Source organism: Neomonachus schauinslandi, chromosome 8 (genome assembly GCF_002201575.2).
Source record: "Neomonachus schauinslandi chromosome 8, ASM220157v2, whole genome shotgun sequence".
NCBI classification, from domain to species: Eukaryota; Metazoa; Chordata; class Mammalia; order Carnivora; family Phocidae; genus Neomonachus; species Neomonachus schauinslandi.
This window is the reverse complement of record NC_058410.1, coordinates 45793078-45813474: the sequence shown is the minus strand read 5'-3', so window position 1 is coordinate 45813474 and position 20397 is coordinate 45793078. Positions and strand designations below refer to the sequence as shown.

General features: G+C 41.1%; 1 protein-coding gene across 2 annotated transcripts in view; it reads left to right on the top strand.

The window, feature by feature from the left end:
- NT5DC1 (5'-nucleotidase domain containing 1) overlaps positions 1-20397 on the top strand; it is a 143059-nt gene that overhangs the window by 92493 nt on the left and 30169 nt on the right. The window lies entirely within an intron of this gene.

The following is a 20397-nucleotide window of genomic DNA, read 5'->3' as shown; positions in this document are numbered from 1 at the left end:
CCAAAGAGTACAGTATGGAAAGGGGGACAAAAGGGTAAAATCACAGTGGAGAAACCTGACTAGCATGGCCTCAACCAGCTGATCAAGTTCATCTCATATTGATAGGATGGACCCTTGATGTGGTGGTGTGCTGAAAATGGCATCTAACCTCTGGTCTTCCATCTAAAAACCCATAACCCCCGTCTCACTATGAAAAAAACATCAGATATGTCTCAGTTGAGGGACGTTCTATAAAATAGCTGACTAGTATTCTTCAAAACTGTGAAGGTCATCAAAAACAAGGAAAGTCTGAGAAACTGTCACAGCCAAGAGGAGCCTACGTAGACATGACCACTAAATGTAATATGGTATCCTGGATGGGATCCTGGAACAGAGGAAGGACATTAGGTTAAAACTAAGGAAATATGAATAAAGGGTGGGCTTTAGTTAATAATGTATCAGTACTGGTGCATTAATTGTGACAAGTATATCATAATATTGTAAGATGTTAATGATAGCAGGAACAGTTGTAAAATACATAGTAATGCTCTATACCATCTTTGCAGTTTTTCCATGAATCCAAAATTATTCGCAAGTTAAAAGTTTATTTAAAAAGTCACAGCTAAATTCAGACCCTGTTATAAGTAATATCATTTTATCCAGAAGATACATCATCAAGCTCTAGTATATGTCTTCCTTAGTTTTAAAGGTTATTCATGGAGTCTATCTCCAACTTCATTCTCATGGTGACCATTAATATCCTTTATCAATCATACTTGATCTCTCCTCCTCCTAGCTTGAAATAGTTAGGTTTCGGGGCGCCTGGGTGGCTCAGTTGGTTAAGCGACTGCCTTCGGCTCAGGTCATGATCCTGGAGTCCTGGGATCGAGTCCCACATCGGGCTCCCTGCTCAGCAAGGAGTCTGCTTCTCCCTCTGACCCTCCTTTCTCTCATGCTCTCTGTCTCTCATTCTCTCTCTCTCTCAAATAAATAAAATCTTAAAAAAAAAAAAAAGAAAGAAATAGTTAGGTTTCCAACATGGAGGCTGAAGAGTATCCCATATCACCTTGTTGGCATGGATCCTGGGGCAGACCAGGTTTACTTTCCCTTATGAGGAAGTCCACCATTGGCCCCCTTTTCTTCCTCCCCCTGGTCAGAAGAACAGCTTCCTCTACAGCTTACAGGTGCTTTCTTCTAACCAAGATTTGGAAAGTTTCCTATTTGGTTTCTATTTTCTTGGGTGAGAATGAAAAAACCATGAGGAGGAGGTACTATGGCAGCACCCCTTTATAGCTGTGGAAGGAAACACAGATCTTCCCAACGAGTAGTGTAACTGGATCTGTACAGAATAGGGATGGAAGAGGGGGAGATCCTTCAGAACGGTAAAACCACGGAGGAACAATACACTAGAGGATGAACAATTTTAATGTAAATAACTAGAACTGTGTCCTCTATGACATTCTCGCCTTTCTGGCTTTAGCCCTGATACTTAACTATATGATTGGAAGTTGTTCCCACCATCTTTATTTCATTAAACAGTGTTGTTTTATTCATTCTGTGCATATAGCACTGTATATAAGTATATATTTGAACATGGTACGTTATAGAAACTGAATTCAGAATTACTGTATTATATAAAGAGCAGTGTTCTGTATCTCTTACATGGGTGATAATCTCTTAGTGATAATAAATTAACCAATCAAGATTCCCTAATATGACCAGTGACTATGGAATCAACTCAGTAGTGCTTTTCAACTCAATGAGGTGAGCATTTCCCTTAGTCAAGTTACCTGATGATACCCAAAGTGGGCGTTTTACATAAAAATAGTAACATAAATGACATGTACTTAATGACTCTCCAAAGCCTTCTCCTCATTTAGGCTTGTTCGTCATTCATCCCACCCATGAAGTAGGGAAGGCAACATATGGCCTTGATCTGACCAGCGAAGACAAGGACAGACAGTCAAAACACAGGTGTACAGCCTGAGCCACCTGATTCTGGGCAGTGTTCCCCCTTCCAGCCCACACTGCAGCCTTGGCATGGTTTCATGATTATAATTACTACTTTTACTTTTAAAAATGCTCTCTCTGGACCAAATCATGTTTGCTTGCTATTTTGATTCAAGGCCACACTGTCACTGTATGCAGCCGCGACTGATAATTTTAGGAATGGTGGACTGAAGTTAACCTAGAGGAGCACTAACCCAGAGAACTTCCTCAGTGATGGAATGTTCTGTATCCACGCTGCCCAGTGTGGTGGCCACTAGCCCCGTGTGGCTGTTGAGCACTTGCAGTGTGGCTGGGGTGTTGCAGGAACTGACTTTAAATTTGTATTTAATTTTAGTTAATTTAACTTTAAATAGCTACATGTGGCTAATGACCACCGTGTGTCTAGACAGTTTAGGGATCCTCCATTATGACGCAGGTTCGTCTTATAAGTTACCTCTAAGCACTGCTTGGGCACACTTGGCCATTCTCTGCCATTCTTTTAGAGAAGAATTATCTTTGAGAACCTTTTTTTCTTATGCTTAGGATATTTGTAATATATAAATAGGCAGCACAAAGTTTCTTCTAAATTATGACCCACTTAAATTTAAAGCTGTGACATCTTCAGTCAACATCCTGAGTTTAGGGGTGCCTGCATGGTGCAGTTGGTTAAGCGTCCGACTGTTGATCTCAGCTCAGGTCTTGATCTCAGGGTCGTGAGTTCAAGCTCCTCACTGGATGTGGATCCACAATGGATGTGGAGCCTACTTAAAAAAAAAAAAAAATTTCACTGAGTTTGGTTCACCATACTCTTTTTGGTAGAAATGAGAAGACAGTGATCCATATGTCTTTGATTACACCTTTAAGAGATTGAACCTTTAGAAAATTATTATTGGCAAGAGGTTTATTTCTTTAATTCTAAGAACAAAGGGCTATTTTCTTTCACAGATACAAATCTGTTATTTGATGCCTGCAAAGTTCAATGACACTTTAAATCAGGATTGAGTGATATTTACAGCGCCTGACAAAAATCCAGTCAACATGATGTTTCCATTAGATTCAATGGAATTCTGAGATTATAGTCAGGGAGAAGGGGAACTGTGGTTTATAAATTCATAATGCATTGCAGAGAAACTATAATATTAAAACAACAGCTCTTTTCATTACTCTTGTTGTTAAATTGAACAACTAAATTTAGAAGCTCTATGGAAGAAATTAGAAAGACTGACATTTCTTAATTATCCAGCAGGTCCTTGACTAAAAAATCTCAAGGAATGAGGAAAAGACATAAAGTAACAGATACTACTGGGAGTAATATAAAAATTCAGAAAAGAAATAGGGGTGCTATCTCATCAGAAACTTTTTTTTCCTTCTAACATGGCTTTTGACTTCTTAAATACTTTTTAATTAGGTTTAAGAGACAACTATCTTCCGCAGATTATGATATCAGAAAAACACTTTTTATGCTGGGAGACAGGAAATAGTGAAATTGATCTAAAAATGTTATTTACTATAAATTTGAACAAACAAAATTACCAAATGCTTGCTTTTTAATACTTAACAGTCTTTTGATGTTGTGTTACATAAATTCTCTTTTGATGTGATTTCTAATATCACACTTGTTTCTACTTAGTTTCTTGAATTCATTGTTATGGTCATGAAAATATTGTGTCAGTTCTTTATAATTACTGCTGTCAAATACTGTTAAACATGAACATATTTTCAGCTAATAGAATATTTTCAATCCCCATAAGCCCTCCTCATGCTCCCTTCCAGCCAATATCCCTTGCCTGTAGGAACATCTAACAGTAAAGACTAATTTCATCTGGTTTTTAACTTTATTTAAGTAGAATTAGGCTGTGTGTGCTCTTATGCCTGGCTTCTTCAACATTATGTTTCTCTAATTCATCTATATGGTTGAATGTAACAGTAATTTATTGATTTTCCTACTGGACAAGATACCATTATGGCTATACCACAATTCATGTTATCATTCTAGACCATTTATCATTAGTAGACATTTGGGTAAATTTAAATTGGGAACTATTACAAATAATGTTTGTGTACCTGTTTTCATGTTCTTCTCAGATCTATACCTAAAAGTAGAATCGCTGCATTATAGGGTAATAAGTGTGTGTGTTTAGTTTGGGTAGATACCTGCCAAGCAGTTTTTCAAAGTACTTGTATAGTATAGGAGAGTTCCCGATACTTTATATTTTCAGTATCCTCACCGATATTTGAGATTGTCAGGATTTTGTTGTGGGGTGGGGGGAACCACTTAACATCTATGATAGTAATCATAATTTAGCTTTTGGGAAAAGCTAGTATGGAGCAGCCACAGACAGCCCTACACACACACACACACACACACACAGAGTGAGCATCAAGTGTCCCCACTCTCAACTTGCCATAGACCCATCCAGAAAACACCTTGAAGATGATAACCTTTGCCTCAGTTCACTTTGGGCAATATGATTGCAGTTTGGTCTGAAGAGAAACAGTTGGGTAAGAGAGAATGATGCACTGCTGTGAGCCTGAAGGCTTTTGGTGGGGTAAGAAATACTTGAGGAGTTAATAATAGTGGAATTTGCCAAGTGCTCTTAGATAAGTGTGTCTGGTGAATTTCATTTTAAGTAATTTGATTACAAATAGCTCTCAGTTCACCGAATTGAATTCAACAAACTTTTTTTGGTGAGTGCTTCACTCCCAACCTTGTATGTTACAGAAATGCAAAAGGAATGAACGATGATGACTAATAAAGATACAAAAAGATGCTCTACTTTGAGTCAGGAAAATGCAAGGTATAATAAATGGATGCCCGTTTGCATCTAGTAGATTGGCAAAAATTATGTCCAATAATATGCTCTAGTGAGAGTAGTGTGAGGGTATTCACATATTGGACTGCTGAAGTGTTAAAACCACTCTGGAAGGAAACTCGATGTCGCTATTAAAATTAGAAGTGTACAGGGGCACCTGGCTGGCTCAGTCGGAAGCACATCCAACTCTTGATCTCAGGGTTGTGAGTTCCGGCCCCCTGTTGGATGTAGAGATTACTTAAATAAAAGTTTAAAAAAAATTAGAAGTGTACATCTGCAGTGACTAGCAGTCTCATTTGTAAGAACAAGCCCTAGACAAATGCTCACCTGTGCACAAGAAATCATACCCAGTGATGTTTACCCTAAAATTTTTATTTTATTTTATTTTATTTATTTGACAGAGAGATGAACAGAAGAGCACAAGCAGGGGCAATGGCAGAGGGAGAGGGAGAAGCAGGCTCTGCACTGAGCAGGGGGCCTAATGCGACACTCGATCCCAGGACTCTGGGATCATGACCTGAGCCGAAGGCAGATACTTAACCATCTGAGCCACCCAGGCGCCCTACCCTAAAATTTTTAATCATGAAAAAACTCTTCAGTAGAGGACTGAGGGGGCGCCTGGGTGGCTCAGTCGGTTAAGTGTCTGCCCTCAGCTCAGGTCATGATTTCAGGGTCCTGAGATCAAGCCCTGCCTCGGGCTCCCTGCTCCGTGGGAGTCTGCTTCTCCCTTTCCCTCTCCCCATTCTTGCTTTCTCTCTCATTCTCTCTCTCTCAAATAAATAGAAAAATTTTAAAAATTCTTGAAAAAATAAAAAGGACTGGCATAGCCATCTGTGGTATGTTCATACATGGATTACTATGCCATGGTTAAAAAGAATGAAGTATCTCTAGGATATAAGCTCTGTGAGGGCAGGAGCTTGGCTTTTGTTCATTCCCATGTCTCCAACCCCTGGAACAATGCATGGCAGGCGTGTAGTACATGCCCAGAAATTATTAGTAGAATGCATCTGTAAGTACCTGGCTGACCTCCAAATCATGCTGTTGAGTGAAAAAGCAAATTATAGAAAATATGTTTCATAAAATACATATGCATGTATGTAAGTTCATAAAAACTTATTGGAAAAGTATACACCAGCATATGAAATACATATGTGTGTTTGCACCTCTATAAAAACTTATATGGAAAGACATACACCAAAATGACAACAATGTTACCCCTTAAGGGCAAACAAAGGGAAGGGACAGAATTTGGCAATAGTATTCAGAGAAGGCTTCAGACTTTTCTGCAGTGTTTCAAATTTAGAAAAGGATGTTTTCTTGTATTAGGTAATTACAAGATAATTTTAAAATGACATTTTACTATGGAAAGATCATTTCCTTGTTGTCTGGCAAGTTGAAATACACTGGGTAAAGAGCTCCTCCCTGCAGAGCCCCACGGCCTGCATACAGCCATACAGTGTGTCCAGGCTTGCTGGATTTAGTTTTCCAAAGGGAATTCCTCGAATATATGGAATAAATTAGAAAAAAAGCTGCAGTGATTCTGCATATTTAGTTATAAACCAGCTATCTGTGTTTTCATCTTCATTCTGATTTTATATTTGAAGAATACATTTAAAAGTGTTTATTTGAAAAGAGAAGTATTTATTTGCACTAATTGCATTCACATCTTTACAAAAAGGCTTCAAAATACCTTAATAAAGGAATAAAGAAGGTTAGTAGAAGTAGACAGTAAGGGATGTGGAATGAAAGGATCAGGAAACCAAGATTTTCATTCCATCATGCTGTTTGCTCCTTGTCTGATGATAGGCAAGTCAACCTCTCTAGGCTTTGCTGTCCTATCTGTGCAGTGAGGAGATGGGGTTTTGTGGTCCCCAGCGTTCTGCCCAGTGCTCTGTGAGGAAATATAAACAGTGGCAGTAGGCCATCCAGCTTTGTGTTTTGCCCTGGAAGGGACAAGAGGGACAGCGCTGCCTCCTCCTCAGTAGAACTCTCAGGGGTTTTTTTCCAAATATGTTTTGAAGGTGGGCACCATTTTGATAAGGGAAACCTTGCATTTTGGACCCATGCAGGCCAGTTCTATGATGCAGTGTGGCTCGTAGCATTCCACAGTTGACTAACTGTGCTTAAGCCAGGGTAGTTAACAGAGAGGGTTTACTGCGTGCTGAGCACTCTACTGAGGGCTTCATGTACATTGTCATGTTTAATCCACATGATAGATAGCCATGATCCATGGCTTCTATATTATCATTTCATAGCCAACAGACAACCAAGTGTACAACTGAGACTCGAATCAGGACTGTCCAATTTGCATCTGGGCCACACAGGACCACATCCTGTGTGTGTGTGTGTGTGTGTGTTGTGTGTGTGTGTGTGTGTATCTGCTCCATACAAAACTGCTGTCCTAAGATTTTTTTTTTAGATTTATTTATTTATTTATTTGAGCGAGCGAGAGAGAGAGAGTGAGAGAGCACAGCAGGGGGAGAGGGAGGGAGCAGGAGAGCTCCCTGCTCCCTGTTCAGCAGGGAGCCTGATGTGGGACTCGATCCCAGGACCCTGGGATCATGACCTGAGCCGAAGGCAGACGCCCAACCGACTGAGCCACCCAGGCGCCCCGTCCTCTGAAGATTTTTCAGCAGTAATGGAAACGCCATTCTCCTTAAATCAATAGCAACAGCTATTACTTAATGAAATTATCTGCAAATCACAGATTCTTTTCTCTCTTTCCTCCTACTCTGTTCTAAAATGATTTTATTTGCTGACATGAGGCATTTAAACTCCTTTTGAAGTTTTAGGTGGAGTTCTTATCTGGAAGGAAGAACATTTGTCATGGTTTTCAGAGAAATTGAGCTGCTCCTGGTCAGCAAAGAGGTCTAGTGAGATTTCCTTCCATTCACATTTTCCTTCATTGAGTGCACATAGTTCATTTAGTTTTTATTGCTAACATTTGCCAAACACTGTGAATAAAATATTTGCCTCATTTAAATTGAATTTTGAATATTTCCTTCTTGGTTATGGAGTAATTGCAGGCTTTCAGGTTCTCTGGATTTATGTTGACAGTGCCTTTCCTTTCAAAAAGAAATAGTCTGATCACTTATGTCATATGCTTTCTTAACAAATTTTTTCTAGGTCAAAAGTAAGTCCGAATATAATTATTCATCAGTAATAGTTTGATTATTACAGTGTTCTTTTATTCAGGTCTTCTGGGAACCTGTAGTATCACTGTTTAATAACTAGATCTGTTCTCTGCTTAGAACAGATTTGTTGTACCTTGTTCTCTGAAAGATTGAAGATCTACACTAAATATACACCAACATTTCTACTTCTAAGACCTTGTAGCCTTGAGAGTCCATGTAACTAAAATTTATGATAAGTAGGCCTCATTTAGATTGAGTGGAAATAATGGTTTATTTTATTAAACCACATAATACTGTATACTCACTGAGATTTCAGATGAGTATATCTAATCCTTAAGAGAAGTTTTAATTGCATTACTTTATTGAATGTGTTCTATGTTCCTAGAATCTAGTTACTGTAATGCTAATCACTATAATGGCACAAAGAAAATTGCTTTATGGAGCTTAAGGGGAAGGTAGAAGTCTATTATGCAACTGGTAAACTGTACAGAAAAATATATGAACAAGAGTTGGAGTACGTGAACAAGAACGTAGTGGTGGGCATATGCAAGGGAGAGAAAAAAACAAGAAAAAGTGGGACTTGAGCAGACTTCCAAAAGCAGAGTGGAATTGAGAAAAGCAGAGAAAAAATGGGTTTTGAGGGAATAGCTTCAGGTTAAGAGTGGGAGAGGCTGGACGGCCGGCATTCTGAGCAGAAGCACCGTGGTGGGAACAGATCCGTGCTGTTGTTTGCGCAGGAAGAACCTTTGCCTCCGGTTCAGGGTTCACATGGACTCCCAGCCCCAGACCTCCCTGAAGTTCATGCTCGGTTGCCTTTGCATCTGCTCTCTGCTGAGTTGCTCCTCCTCCCCTTTACTGAATGGCCCTCACTGACCAAGGCCAAACTAAATCTCAACCTTCTCTTGAAAGCTCACCTTGCCTGCCTGAGAAGTAGTCCTTTTCCTCGCCAGCAGCCCTGGCAGGCTGGTCATCTGCTTTGCCCCGTGCGCTTTGGACTGCACTTCAGTTCCAGTTGTCCCCTCAACACTGAGGCCTCCTTGCAGGAGGGAACCAGCCATCTTGGTATTCTGGATGCCAACACAGTGCCTGGCCCCAAGTAGGCACTCAGTAGGTGAACTGTGTGTTTTCGGGACTAGTGGGAAAAATAATTCTCTACCTACATTTCATATTACCATCAATAGCATCCATAGTCATAGAAATAAAAGTTTTGTTTTGTTTATTGTAGACTTACTGTGTCCTAAAGAAAGAAAGCGGAGAAATACCTTCCTTGCAAAGCACTTAGTAATATATAGATTAGATATATGTAAAGACTGAATCCTTAACAATATTTTTAAGATTTTTCATATTAACCCAGCAGAGTTGTTGTTTGATTTTTGGTTTTAAAAGTCTCCTGCCTAAGTGTTTAAAAAATACATATGATTGTCATCTTAATCGGACGATACGTTTGTCCAAAAAAGTAGCCAAGATATAAACTGGTTGTGTTAGCAAAACTGGAAGGAGATAGAGTGAAAGAAATAAAAAGAATCAGGCTAGAGGAGAAAATAGAGAAGGTGAAGAGTGCTGCCTAGAGTCAGATACCCTCTGGAAGCCAGCCATACCCAGCGTTCCTGGCCTGCGAACCCTTCCTGCCCACGTTCCGCTGTTTTCTCCCTGAGAGCCTGCCCCTCCGACAGAGGCTGCCGCCCGTGTTAGGTGTCCCCAGGCTTCCTCTCCTCTCTGTCTCCTGACGGATTATTGTGGCCATGGGGCTGCATTCCCATCACGAATTGATTATTTATGTTCATTTGGGAGCTGAATTTAGTATAGTGTGTATATACTAAAATGCTCTCTGGGCATTCTCTTCAGCTGCATACTTCAGGAGCAGGACCAGGTTAGAAGAAACACAGTGAAAGTTCTATTTGAGCGCTTGAGTCCTCAGTGGGAGGCAGGTTTTTTAAAAGACATTTGTACTAAATGCACCCTATAATATCTACTTTATGACTTCTTTGTTGCTGCTCTTGTTTCTGAGCTCTGTGTGCCTCAAAGCTAGAGAAATCAATGGTAATTTTTTTTTTTTTTTTTTGAGGGAAAGTGTGAGCAGGGGAGGCGGGGGGCAGAAGGAGCGGGGACAGAGAATCCCAAGCAGGCTGCACGCCCAGCGCAGAGCCTGACAAGGGGCTCTATCTCACAGCCCTGAGATCATGACCCAAGCCGATATCCAGAATCAGCTGCTTGACCGACCGAGCCACCCAGGCGCCCCAATGGTAACTTTTTAAAAAAGCAGTCAGCATTGGCACCTCTCTGAGCCTACTTTGCCCCAAGCTATCCTGTTTTAGTTCTCATTTTTTCCAGCTTTCTTCTGGAGGAGGTGAAAGGTTTCAAGTCAGAATCATCAGTGAGCCTATTTCCTCTGGTGAAAACAAAACCTTTTAGATGGTGATGTGCCTGGCAAAATACTCGGAAAAACTATCGGAGATGAAACTTACAGCGTATCTCTTTGAAGCTAGCCCCTAAGACTGGTCCCAGGTTTTACCTGGAGGCATCTTTACTTTGCTGTCCCAAGGAAAACATTGTCGCTTCTTACGCAGCCAGTTTGTGAGGCTGTGTTTCGGCAATAGGGCCTTTATTCAACCCCAGGCTGCAAGCTCTTTAGGTCCCTCTGATGATGTCATCATGTCATCATGTGCATTTCTTGGATCTTTCCACTTCCTCTGACATTCACCAGGAAAATACTAGCCGCCATTAGCTTTCAGCCGTGGGCTTGTGGTTCTTGCTGTGACCCGTGCTGTCGTTCTATTGACAAGCAGACCAAATGGGCCTGAAAACATTTTATTCTGAGACTAAAAAGAAAGTCTACCAGAATCATGAAGACAATGGCAAAGGCATATTTCGATCTGTTTTAGCAAGGAGAACCCTCTTCTGGCCCGGTAGAATAGACTGTTAGAGGAGCCCAGGCCAGAGAATAATTGAGAGGCAAGTACATCATGCCTGGGGATCTGCTGTGATGAAAAAATACGCAAAGGTATTTATATTATCTTTCAAGAAGCAGTTTTACCATGAATGACTTTTGAGTATTCATTCTGCTTGAGAGACTGCATAACCTTAAAACAGTCTCTCAAATTAATGAACTTAGTAATCATTCTTGGTACGTTCTAATACTAAGTTATAACTGTTTGTTGTTTATTGTTCCTGTCCTATAATTACGAAACGCCATATTTGTATCAGGAATCAGAAATGTTTTCTCAAAGGACCAGAAAATAAAAATTACAGGCTTTATAACATTTGAAGAGACTTACATAACATTTGAAGATGTAAAAACCTCTCTCGGCGGGCAGGCTGTGGTTTGCCAAGTCTAGTCTTTATGATCACGTGGCAAGTTTTGTCCAGTAGCTCTCCCCTCACACACAGCTCTGCCATTATTAATCCTCTACTGTTTGCCAGACATCAAGAATGTAAAAAAATGTAAAGACAGTTCCTTTTCTGAAAGATTTCGCAGTCTCGGGAGGAAGAAAAACACACAAGCACAGTTGCTGCCGGTGTTTACTACTGTGTCGGGCAGTGGATGTTGTCAGTGGTTGTCGGTGGTGTCCAGAGGCGTTGTGCCTGCAGAGGGCCGCCTGGGGAACACAGTCTGGTGACAAGCCACAGGCATGCCTCATCAGCAAAGGGAGGACAGTGCATTCAGGAAGGGAAATAGTATCTATTCCTTAATGTAATACACTTGTTTTGTTTTGTTTTGTTTCCATCTCAGTGTAAGATCTGTGTTCCAGGATAATTACATAGATAACTTCAGCTCAGTAACTACAGAGTACTCCCATAGAAATTCTGGGGAAAAGCCCATTATTCAGTAATTACACAGCAAAATAGGATACCATTTAAGGAACTTGACCTCTGCTTCTTTTTTTTTAACTATTAGTTTTTTAAATTTTAGAGCGGGGAAAGGGGCAGAGAGAGAGAGAGAATCTTAAGCAGGCCCCATGCCCAGCATAGAGCCCGATGCAGGGCTCAGTCTCACAACCCTGAGATCATGATCTGAGCCGAAACCAAGAGTCGGACGCTTAATCGACTGAGCCACCTAGGTGCCCCTCTGCTTTTTCTGAACATGTTATTTTGCTTTCATAGACACTTATCACCAGATAATTTAGACCTGAAACACAGCTTTAAACATATAAGCAACGAGGTTACATACATTATGTAAGTGAAGCGGTTACATAAGGTTTAGTGGACTAGGATTCCTGAGCACTGTATTCCATTCCTAGATTTGTCACTGACAAGTTTTGAGCAAAATCTGTAGTCTCTACTCATCTTTAAAATCTAATTAGAATCTACTAATTCATCTAAAACAGGACAGGGTTGAAGTAGGTGATTTCTTATTTTTTTTTAAAGATTTTATTTATTTATTTGACAGAGTGAGAGAGCACAAGCAGGGGGAGCAGTAGAAGGAGAGGGAGAAGCAGGCTCCCCGCCGAGCCAGGAGCCCGATGCGGGGCTCGATCCCAGGACCCTGGGATCATGACATGAGCCAAAGGCAGCCGTTTAACCAACTGAGCCACCCAGTGCCCCTGAAGTAGGTGATTTCTAAGGCCCCTTCCAGGTCTAGATGCCGTAACTGTAATTAGACAGAGTGCGTGTCAGTAGATACTTTTTTCCTCTGTGGAAATCTAACTTGATTTGTCCAAATCTCAGACTCTCACTTACGTGAATTCCCATCAATCCCAAAGGCCTTGAACTGTGATAACTATGTAGTAGTATACCATATGCCAAAAAAAGGGGGGGGGGGACTTACGGTGTCCTTGAACTTACAGCGTGCCCAACTGCTGTACCCCTGGAGAGGGAGTATCGCACAGGTTCTGAAAGGGGACTGGCTGCGTTCACATCCTGGCTCTGCCGCATTCTGGTTTGTAACGTTGGTCAGGTTCCTTAGCCTCTCCGTATCTCAGTTTCCTCAACTGCGAAGTGGGAACAGTAGCGGTCCCACCTCACAGGATTGTTACTATAAGTATTAAATACAGTCATAGTTGTAAATGTCTTAGAATTGTGTTTGGCAGAAATAAGCACTCAAAGTATGTCAGTTATTATTATAAATAAGATAACTATATATAAGTCCATTTATAAGATATGATATTAAAATGTTCTAAAATAAATGATAGTGCCATTGGAAATTGCTCAAATATGATGGTGAACAAAAAAACGCAGGTAAGAAACGATATGCGATATGCTTAAAATTGCCATAAAGTTACGTTTGCATAGAGCATATCCTAGTAGGAATCATACCAAAATATTTGTATGTTTGGTAGTTGGTCTGAAAAGAGAGCCTCTAATGAATTATGCCTCCCAGACTTTACACGCTTCTGTTTTCTTTTCCTTAAAAATGAGCTGGCTCCATCTAATCAGTAAAATGCAGCAGAAATGACCCTCTAAGACTTCTAAGGGTATGTCATAAGAGTCCTTGCAGCTTTTACTTTAGTATTTTGGGGCAAGCCCAGCTTATCCCGAGACTGACATGCTGTGGTAAAGCCCAGGCTAGCTGAGGAGCAAGGCGGTTCGCCAGCCCTCATTCTTCCCGCCATCCCAACCTGGGTGCCAGACAGCCGGTGAAAAATCCTTAGATGATTCCAGACCCAGTGACATTTGACTGACACACCCCCAAATGAGAGCCACCCAGCTGAACGCTGAACTCTGTCAACCCTCAAAACCATGAGGTAGGATAATATACTGCTGTTTTAAGTAAACTGCTGTGTGTGAGCTGGTTTTTATACAGCAGTAGAAAACCCAATATAATGAATTTTCTATACCAAGAATGTATCGTTTAATAAAATCAATAATTTAATCTCTTTAAATAATGTTGTTTTCAACATCAATGTAGTTTCAACGTTAAGAGTATTATTTTTTATATATGTTTTTAAGTTGTACATTTGGTCATTTCAACCTACAAATTAATAAGAACAATACTTTAGCCACCCTAAATAAATGTAAGTTTATTGGACTTTATACATGTAACAAAGTACAGGATGGTCCAGGAATTACATTTATTTGTGTAGAAATTCTCTATCAACTATTACAGAGAGTCTCCTTTTTTCTAAGACCTAGGTATAAGATTTCTCTCAACAATGACAAAGGGGCATACTGAATGCTTTTTTTTTTTATTGGACTGCTCTCGTCTGGGAAATCTAAATCTGTGGTTCTTAACTTCTCAGGAGTCACGTGTCCCCAGCCCCAGGAATCTGATGTAAACTAGAGCACCTGAACCTGCTCTGCTCCCTCAGACACACACAGATACAGGGAGGAGCACCATGTTACAGTGTTAGGATTTCCTTCACCCACTGAAGCCCATGTATATATGATGGGTTAAGAATCTGGTCTTGGGGGGGGCGCCTGGGTGGCTCAGTCGTTAAGCGTCTGCCTTCGGCTCAGGTCATGATCCTAGGGTCCTGGGATCAAGCCCCACATCGGGCTCCCTGCTCCGCGGGAAGCCTGCTTCTCCCTCTCCCACTCCCCCTGCTTGTGTTCCCTCTCTCGCTGTGTCTCTCTCTGTCAAATAAATAAATAAAATCTTTAAAAAAAAAAAAAAAAGAATCTGGTCTTGGGGTGGGGTAGGGAGCTCAACAGGTTGAGTGTCTGATTCTTGATTTTGGCTCAGGTCATGATCTCGGGGTCCTGGAATTGAGCCCCACATCAGACTCCCTGCTCAGCAGTGAGTCTGCTTGTTTCCCTCTCCCTTTGCCCCTCCCCCCATTTGTGCACATTCTCTCTCTCTCTCTCTCAAATGAAGAAATAAATCTTAAAAAAAAGAAAAGAATTCTGATCTAGGGCATTATTATTCCTCAAGACTCCTTAAGCAGTATTGCAGAATATTACACATAGATCCTATGTAGTTGTGTTTGCTATATTAGATATTAACACTTTTCTATTTTATCGTCCATAATTCCAAGTTTTATATTACAAAAGTACAACCTCTGCCAGAATAATTATCTGAACTAAAATGGCTCACTAATTTAAAACTTTAGTATTTTTCCCCTTTTCTTTTCTTTTTCTTTCTTTTATTTATTTATTTATTTTTATCAACTTGGAGTAACTGGCCAGGTGGCATTTTACAAAAACAGACAGAGGATACAACTGATGCAGGCCCAATTTGGGTGGAAATGTGTGGTGGAAAACAGAGTAACACCTCAGGAAAAGAACTGCTTCTACAAGTTCTGGGGGTCCTGGGTGCAGATGTGGCAGAGACTTAATACCTCTAGCAGGGCTTCCCTGTTTGTATCAGACCCTGTGAGACCAGATACTGAACCAGTAATTCTTTGTGACTATAATCCTTATGTGTGTTCGGAAGTTGAGTTGCTCCTAGTTAGTCTTAGTTCTGCATACTTTTGGCTTTATTAGTAAGAAAAGGTAAAATTTCTGAAGACCCAGGATGTTTCAACTAAAGTAATTAGGGCAACGGTGCACCCTTGTGATAAAATACAATCTTTACAATGCATGTTTCTTTGAAGACCAATCTGTCTTTTGAAGAAACCTTGAATGTTTTTGACTTGAGGTTAATGGGGGAAAAATATCTCAGAAGAGTCAATTTTTTTTTCTGTTGTAATCCGTATGTATTTCAGCAACTGGTTTTTACTGTCTCAGTTTCTAAGTAGCTCACATCTGAAGTATGTGAAAAGTCAGAAGTGCTATGTAGAATTTGCCTTAAGTACTTGGTAATTTTAGTTTTATTTAAACCATTCACAAGATGTATATTAACATAAGCTGTACATGTATTTATGTTTTGTAAAGATATATACAAAAGAAACCCTTGAGTTATTCTTTGGAGGTGAACAATTTAGAGCTGCTTACTTTTATTTCAGGTATTTCTAGAAGCATTTGTGAATTTTTTCTTCATATATCTTGAATTGCATGGACAGAAAAACTGGAATTGTGACACTTTTCCTAAGCATCTTGTTCTGGTCTATTGCTCTGTAAGAAACCACCACAAAATGTAGTAGCTTATTTTGTTATTGTCACTGATATTCTGGGCTGAGTTGGATGCTTTGCACTTGGGGTCTCCCAGGTGGTTGCAGGAATGCAGTCATCCGAAGGCTTGACTAGGCTGGATGTCTGAGGGGGCGCACTCATAGTTCTGGGAGTTAGAGCCCCGACACTTAAGTTCATCTGACTTGCTCCTCACAGCGTGGTGGTCTCAGACTAGTTGCACTTTTTACGTGGCCCCGGCTTCCAAGAGACAGAAAGTTAGAGTTTCCCGGCCAGTTAAGGGCCATACCTGGAACTAACACAGTGTCGCTTGTCCCACGTTCTATTGGTCAAAGCAGTAAAAGGCCTGCCCACATTCAAAGGATTGGAGTGGTCAACTCCCAACTCCGGACACGTGTGAAGTGGGCAAGACTGCTGCAGCCATCTTGGGAACTCAGTCCATACACATCTTTTCCTGGGATATGATACTTAAAGCAGTAATACTTAAATACTAAGGACTATCAGCTGGTGTGGGAAATTGTTAGAAATGCACATTTTCAAACTCCACCCAGACATACTGAATCAGAAACTCTGGGGGTGTTTCAGCTAGCCTTCTGGGTGATTCTAACGTACCCTAAAGCTTCAGAATCACTACTCTACATAAGTCCTGAAAGAATTGAAAGACTCCTTGAAATCACTTTTTGGGAAAGATTGTATGCATAAAGCAGAGATACGTATCAGAGGAGGAGAGACGCTGTGGAAATGGGAGTTCATTGTGATTAAAGTTCTCTGGCTGTGACATCACCATGGAGGTGTAGATGCAGGTATAGACTAAGATCAAAATGGTCCGTCCAAGCCACCGAGTTCAAAGGTTTGCGAATGTCTGATTGGCCAGGTGTGAATCTCTGGAGCCTATCGGCGATCTCTAGGGTGGGGCACGGGAATGGATGTTTGTTGCGCATGCTCAACAGGCTTCACTGTGCTCCCAGGTTTGGGAATCACAGAGTAAGGCATCATAACCTGCTACCTGCTCTATTCCCCTATCAGGTCAAATGGACCAAGCCAATCTTCCTTAGCACTGTCTGTAGTCTTGCATTTCAGTGTTCAGCCCTCATATCCTTCCCGTTCTCTTCGTTCTCGTCCCTCGCACAAGCTTTCTCTATCAGACAAGGTCTGATCCAGTGTTCATGCCTGCGTGTGACATCACACATCAACAGCAACTAATATGGACTGATTGCTTATTACGTACAAAGCTCTATGTTAGGTGATAAAGTAATGGAGAATTAAGAAGCCCTTGTCCTCTGAGAGCCTATGATATACAGTGCAGCAGGCAGGATGTACAGGTAATAATAGCAAGAGTTCTAGTTCTTAGATCTTAGAGCAGTAATCCTTAAAATTACTTGGGGAGCTTTAAAAAAACACCAATGTCATCACCCCAGCCCAGACCAATTAAACCAGAATCTTTTGAGTAGGGCACAGATACAGAGATAGAAGTCAAATACTATAAATTTTATAAATTATGTTTTTCAATATATTATATACTTCATTTTCCAGTTCTTATGTGTTGTCCTTTTCCAAACATTATATTTAGCATGTAGATTTTCACTTTATTCCATCTAGATACTCTAGATTTCTTTACTTAACAAATATATTAGATAGAAACAAACCAAATAGGGACCATAAACAGGAAATCTGCCCTAATATTAAATTTGTTTCATCTTTTGCCCTCTGTAAATAAAAGTAATTTAGATCATAGTTAATCTATCGCTTATCTCATCCTTCAAAAAATATTTTAGTATCACTTGGCCCAAAATAAAGTATATATATGTGTATTTCAGAAAATTCATTCTGTCATCTCTTACAGCAAGTATATTTAAACAGTTTAGAGAAAACATTTTAGCTGTTCACTAGCATGCTGTTCTATAACTTGTAAAGGTTGTAAACATTTCTGTCTCTCCTATATTATGTTCTACAGTAGAAACACCAACAGACCTTAATTGGAGTCTGATGGTGGAGGTGGGGATGTTCAGCGGTGGTTAGTTAATTCAGTCTCTTAATTAGAGATCTAATGAGGTCATCGGGGACCCAGGTTCCTTTCAGATTTCCACTTCGCCATCCTGGTTCTGTCAGACTTGCGCTTTGTGCTGGGGATGGCTGCAGTTCTAGGCAGGATGTGGAAGCCAAGTCCAGAGTGGAAGAGGGGATGAATACTCTGCTATGTAGATTTCTTCTCAGCTGCCTTACAGGACTCCAGAGACCCCCAGCAGAGTTCTCAGGTCCCGTTGGCCAGGCCTGGGTCTCTGGGACTTCCTAAACAATCCAGTGCAGGGGGAAGGAATTCCCACGACAGGTTAGACTGACAGAGACCCATGCCCTCCCTGAGCACCCAGCCCCTCAGAGGAGGATGAAACCTCAAAGAAAATCAGTAGCTCCAGCAGAGAAGAAGGCGGGAGGGTGGATTTGGGCAGGCAGACAACAGTGTTTGTTACCATTTCTGGTTTTGTTGCATTTTGTATTTTTGCTTAGAGACTCTTCTTTCTCCTGGTTTCTTGAAATGTTACTTTCATAACTGTTATTTTAAGTGCGTGAGACTGTACAGAATTACAGGAATAGCCCTTATCTGTGCTAGAGCTTAGTGTCCATTACAAGCTCTTTCTCCTGTGGTTTTGTTTATGCTTGTGTCCTTTTCTTAGCAGTTTAAAGAAAGCAGGAACTTGGGTTCTCTCTATCTGCTTACTAATGCTAGCCCCCAGAGAATAGTATCTCGAAAGTACTTTATGAATCTAGTAGCATTTCAGGCAAATCTGCAGTTGTCTGCTAAGTACACACAACTTTGAAGGCACCGTGTCAAGCACTGCGGGTGCGTCTGACCAGAACTTCTGGAGGTCTTGGCAGCATCTGCCTCAGAGCTCAGACTGACCCCTGTCGGCTCTGAAGACTCTGAGGGGCAGAGCCAGCAGGCCCACCTCGGTGATGAGAAGCCCGTCAGCTTTTGCTGTCCATGCAGTGCCTTCTGGCCTTTTCCATTTGACATCCCAGCACCTCTTGGAGGCTGTAGTAGACTGGCCTTCTGGTCTGAGTTCCATCTGAAACTCTCCTGTGACTCTGAGGAACCCAGCTGCCCTCTCGGTTGCTTCACGCCAACGACACCTTTCTGGTGCATTGTCTGAATATTTATTTGTCATTTGCATTCAGCAAATAATTTGTTGAATGATTGAAAGAATATTTATTCATTGACATTTCAAATGCTGTAAGGTTTTCTCTGATTTAAAACTGATCATGTTGTGTTATGTTATCTGTTCTAACAGTTTATCAGTTCCTATCAAATAACCAACAGGCATTCTCAACTGGCAGTCTCAGTCATCATGTTCTTAAGGAAAGAACAGGAAGTATTCTTTTTTTTTTTCATTTTATTTTATTATGTTATGTTAATCACCATACATTACATCATTAGTTTTTTTTTTTTTTTTAAAGATTTTATTTATTTGACAGAGAGACACAGCGAGAGAGAGAACACAAGCAGAGGGAGTGGGAGAGGGAGAAGCAGGCTTCCCGCTGAGCAGGGAGCCCGATGCGGGGCTCGACCCCAGGACCCCGGGACCACGACCTGAGCTGAAGGCAGACGCTTAATGACTGAGCCACCCAGGCGCCCCTACATCATTAGTTTTTGATGTAGCGTTCTGTGATTCATTGTTTGCATATAACACCCAGTGCTCCATTCAGTACGTGCCCTCTTTAATACCCATCACCAGGCTAACCCATCCCCTCACCCCCCCTCCCCTCTAGAACCCTCAGTTTGTTTCTCAGAGTCCATAGTCTCTCATGGTTCATCTCCCCCTCCAATTTCCTCCCCTTCATTTCTCCCTTCCTACTATCTTCTTTTTTTCTTTTAACATATAATTATAGTATTATTTGTTTCAGAGGTACAGGTCTGTGATTCGTCAGTCTTACACAATTCACGGTGCTCACCATAGCACCTACCCTCCCCAATGTCTATCACCCAGCCACCCCATCCCTCCCACCCCCCACCACTCCAGCAACCCTGTTTGTTTCCTGAGATTAAGAATTCCTCTATCAGTGAGATCATATGACACTTGTCTTTCTCTGCTTGACTTATTTTGCTTAGCATAATACCCTCTAGTTCCATCCACGTCGTTGCAAATGGCAAGATTTCATTCCTTTTGATGGCTGCATAATATTCAATTGTGTGTGTGTGTGTGTGTGTGTGTGTGTGTGTGTGTGTGTGTATACCACATCTTCTTTACCCATTCATTTCTTGATGGACATCTAGGCTCTTTCCATAGTTTGGCTATTGTGGACATTGCTGCTATAAACATCGGGGTGTATGTACCCCTTCAGATCACTACATTTGTATCTTTGGGGTAAATACCCAGTAGTGCAATTGCTGGATCGTATGGTAGCTCTATTTTCAACTTTTTGAGGAACCTCCATACTGTTTTCCAGAGTGGATGCACCAGCTTGCATTCCCACCAACAGTGTAAGAGGGTTCCCCTTTCTCCGCATCCCCGCCAACATCTGTCATTTCCTGACTTGTTAAT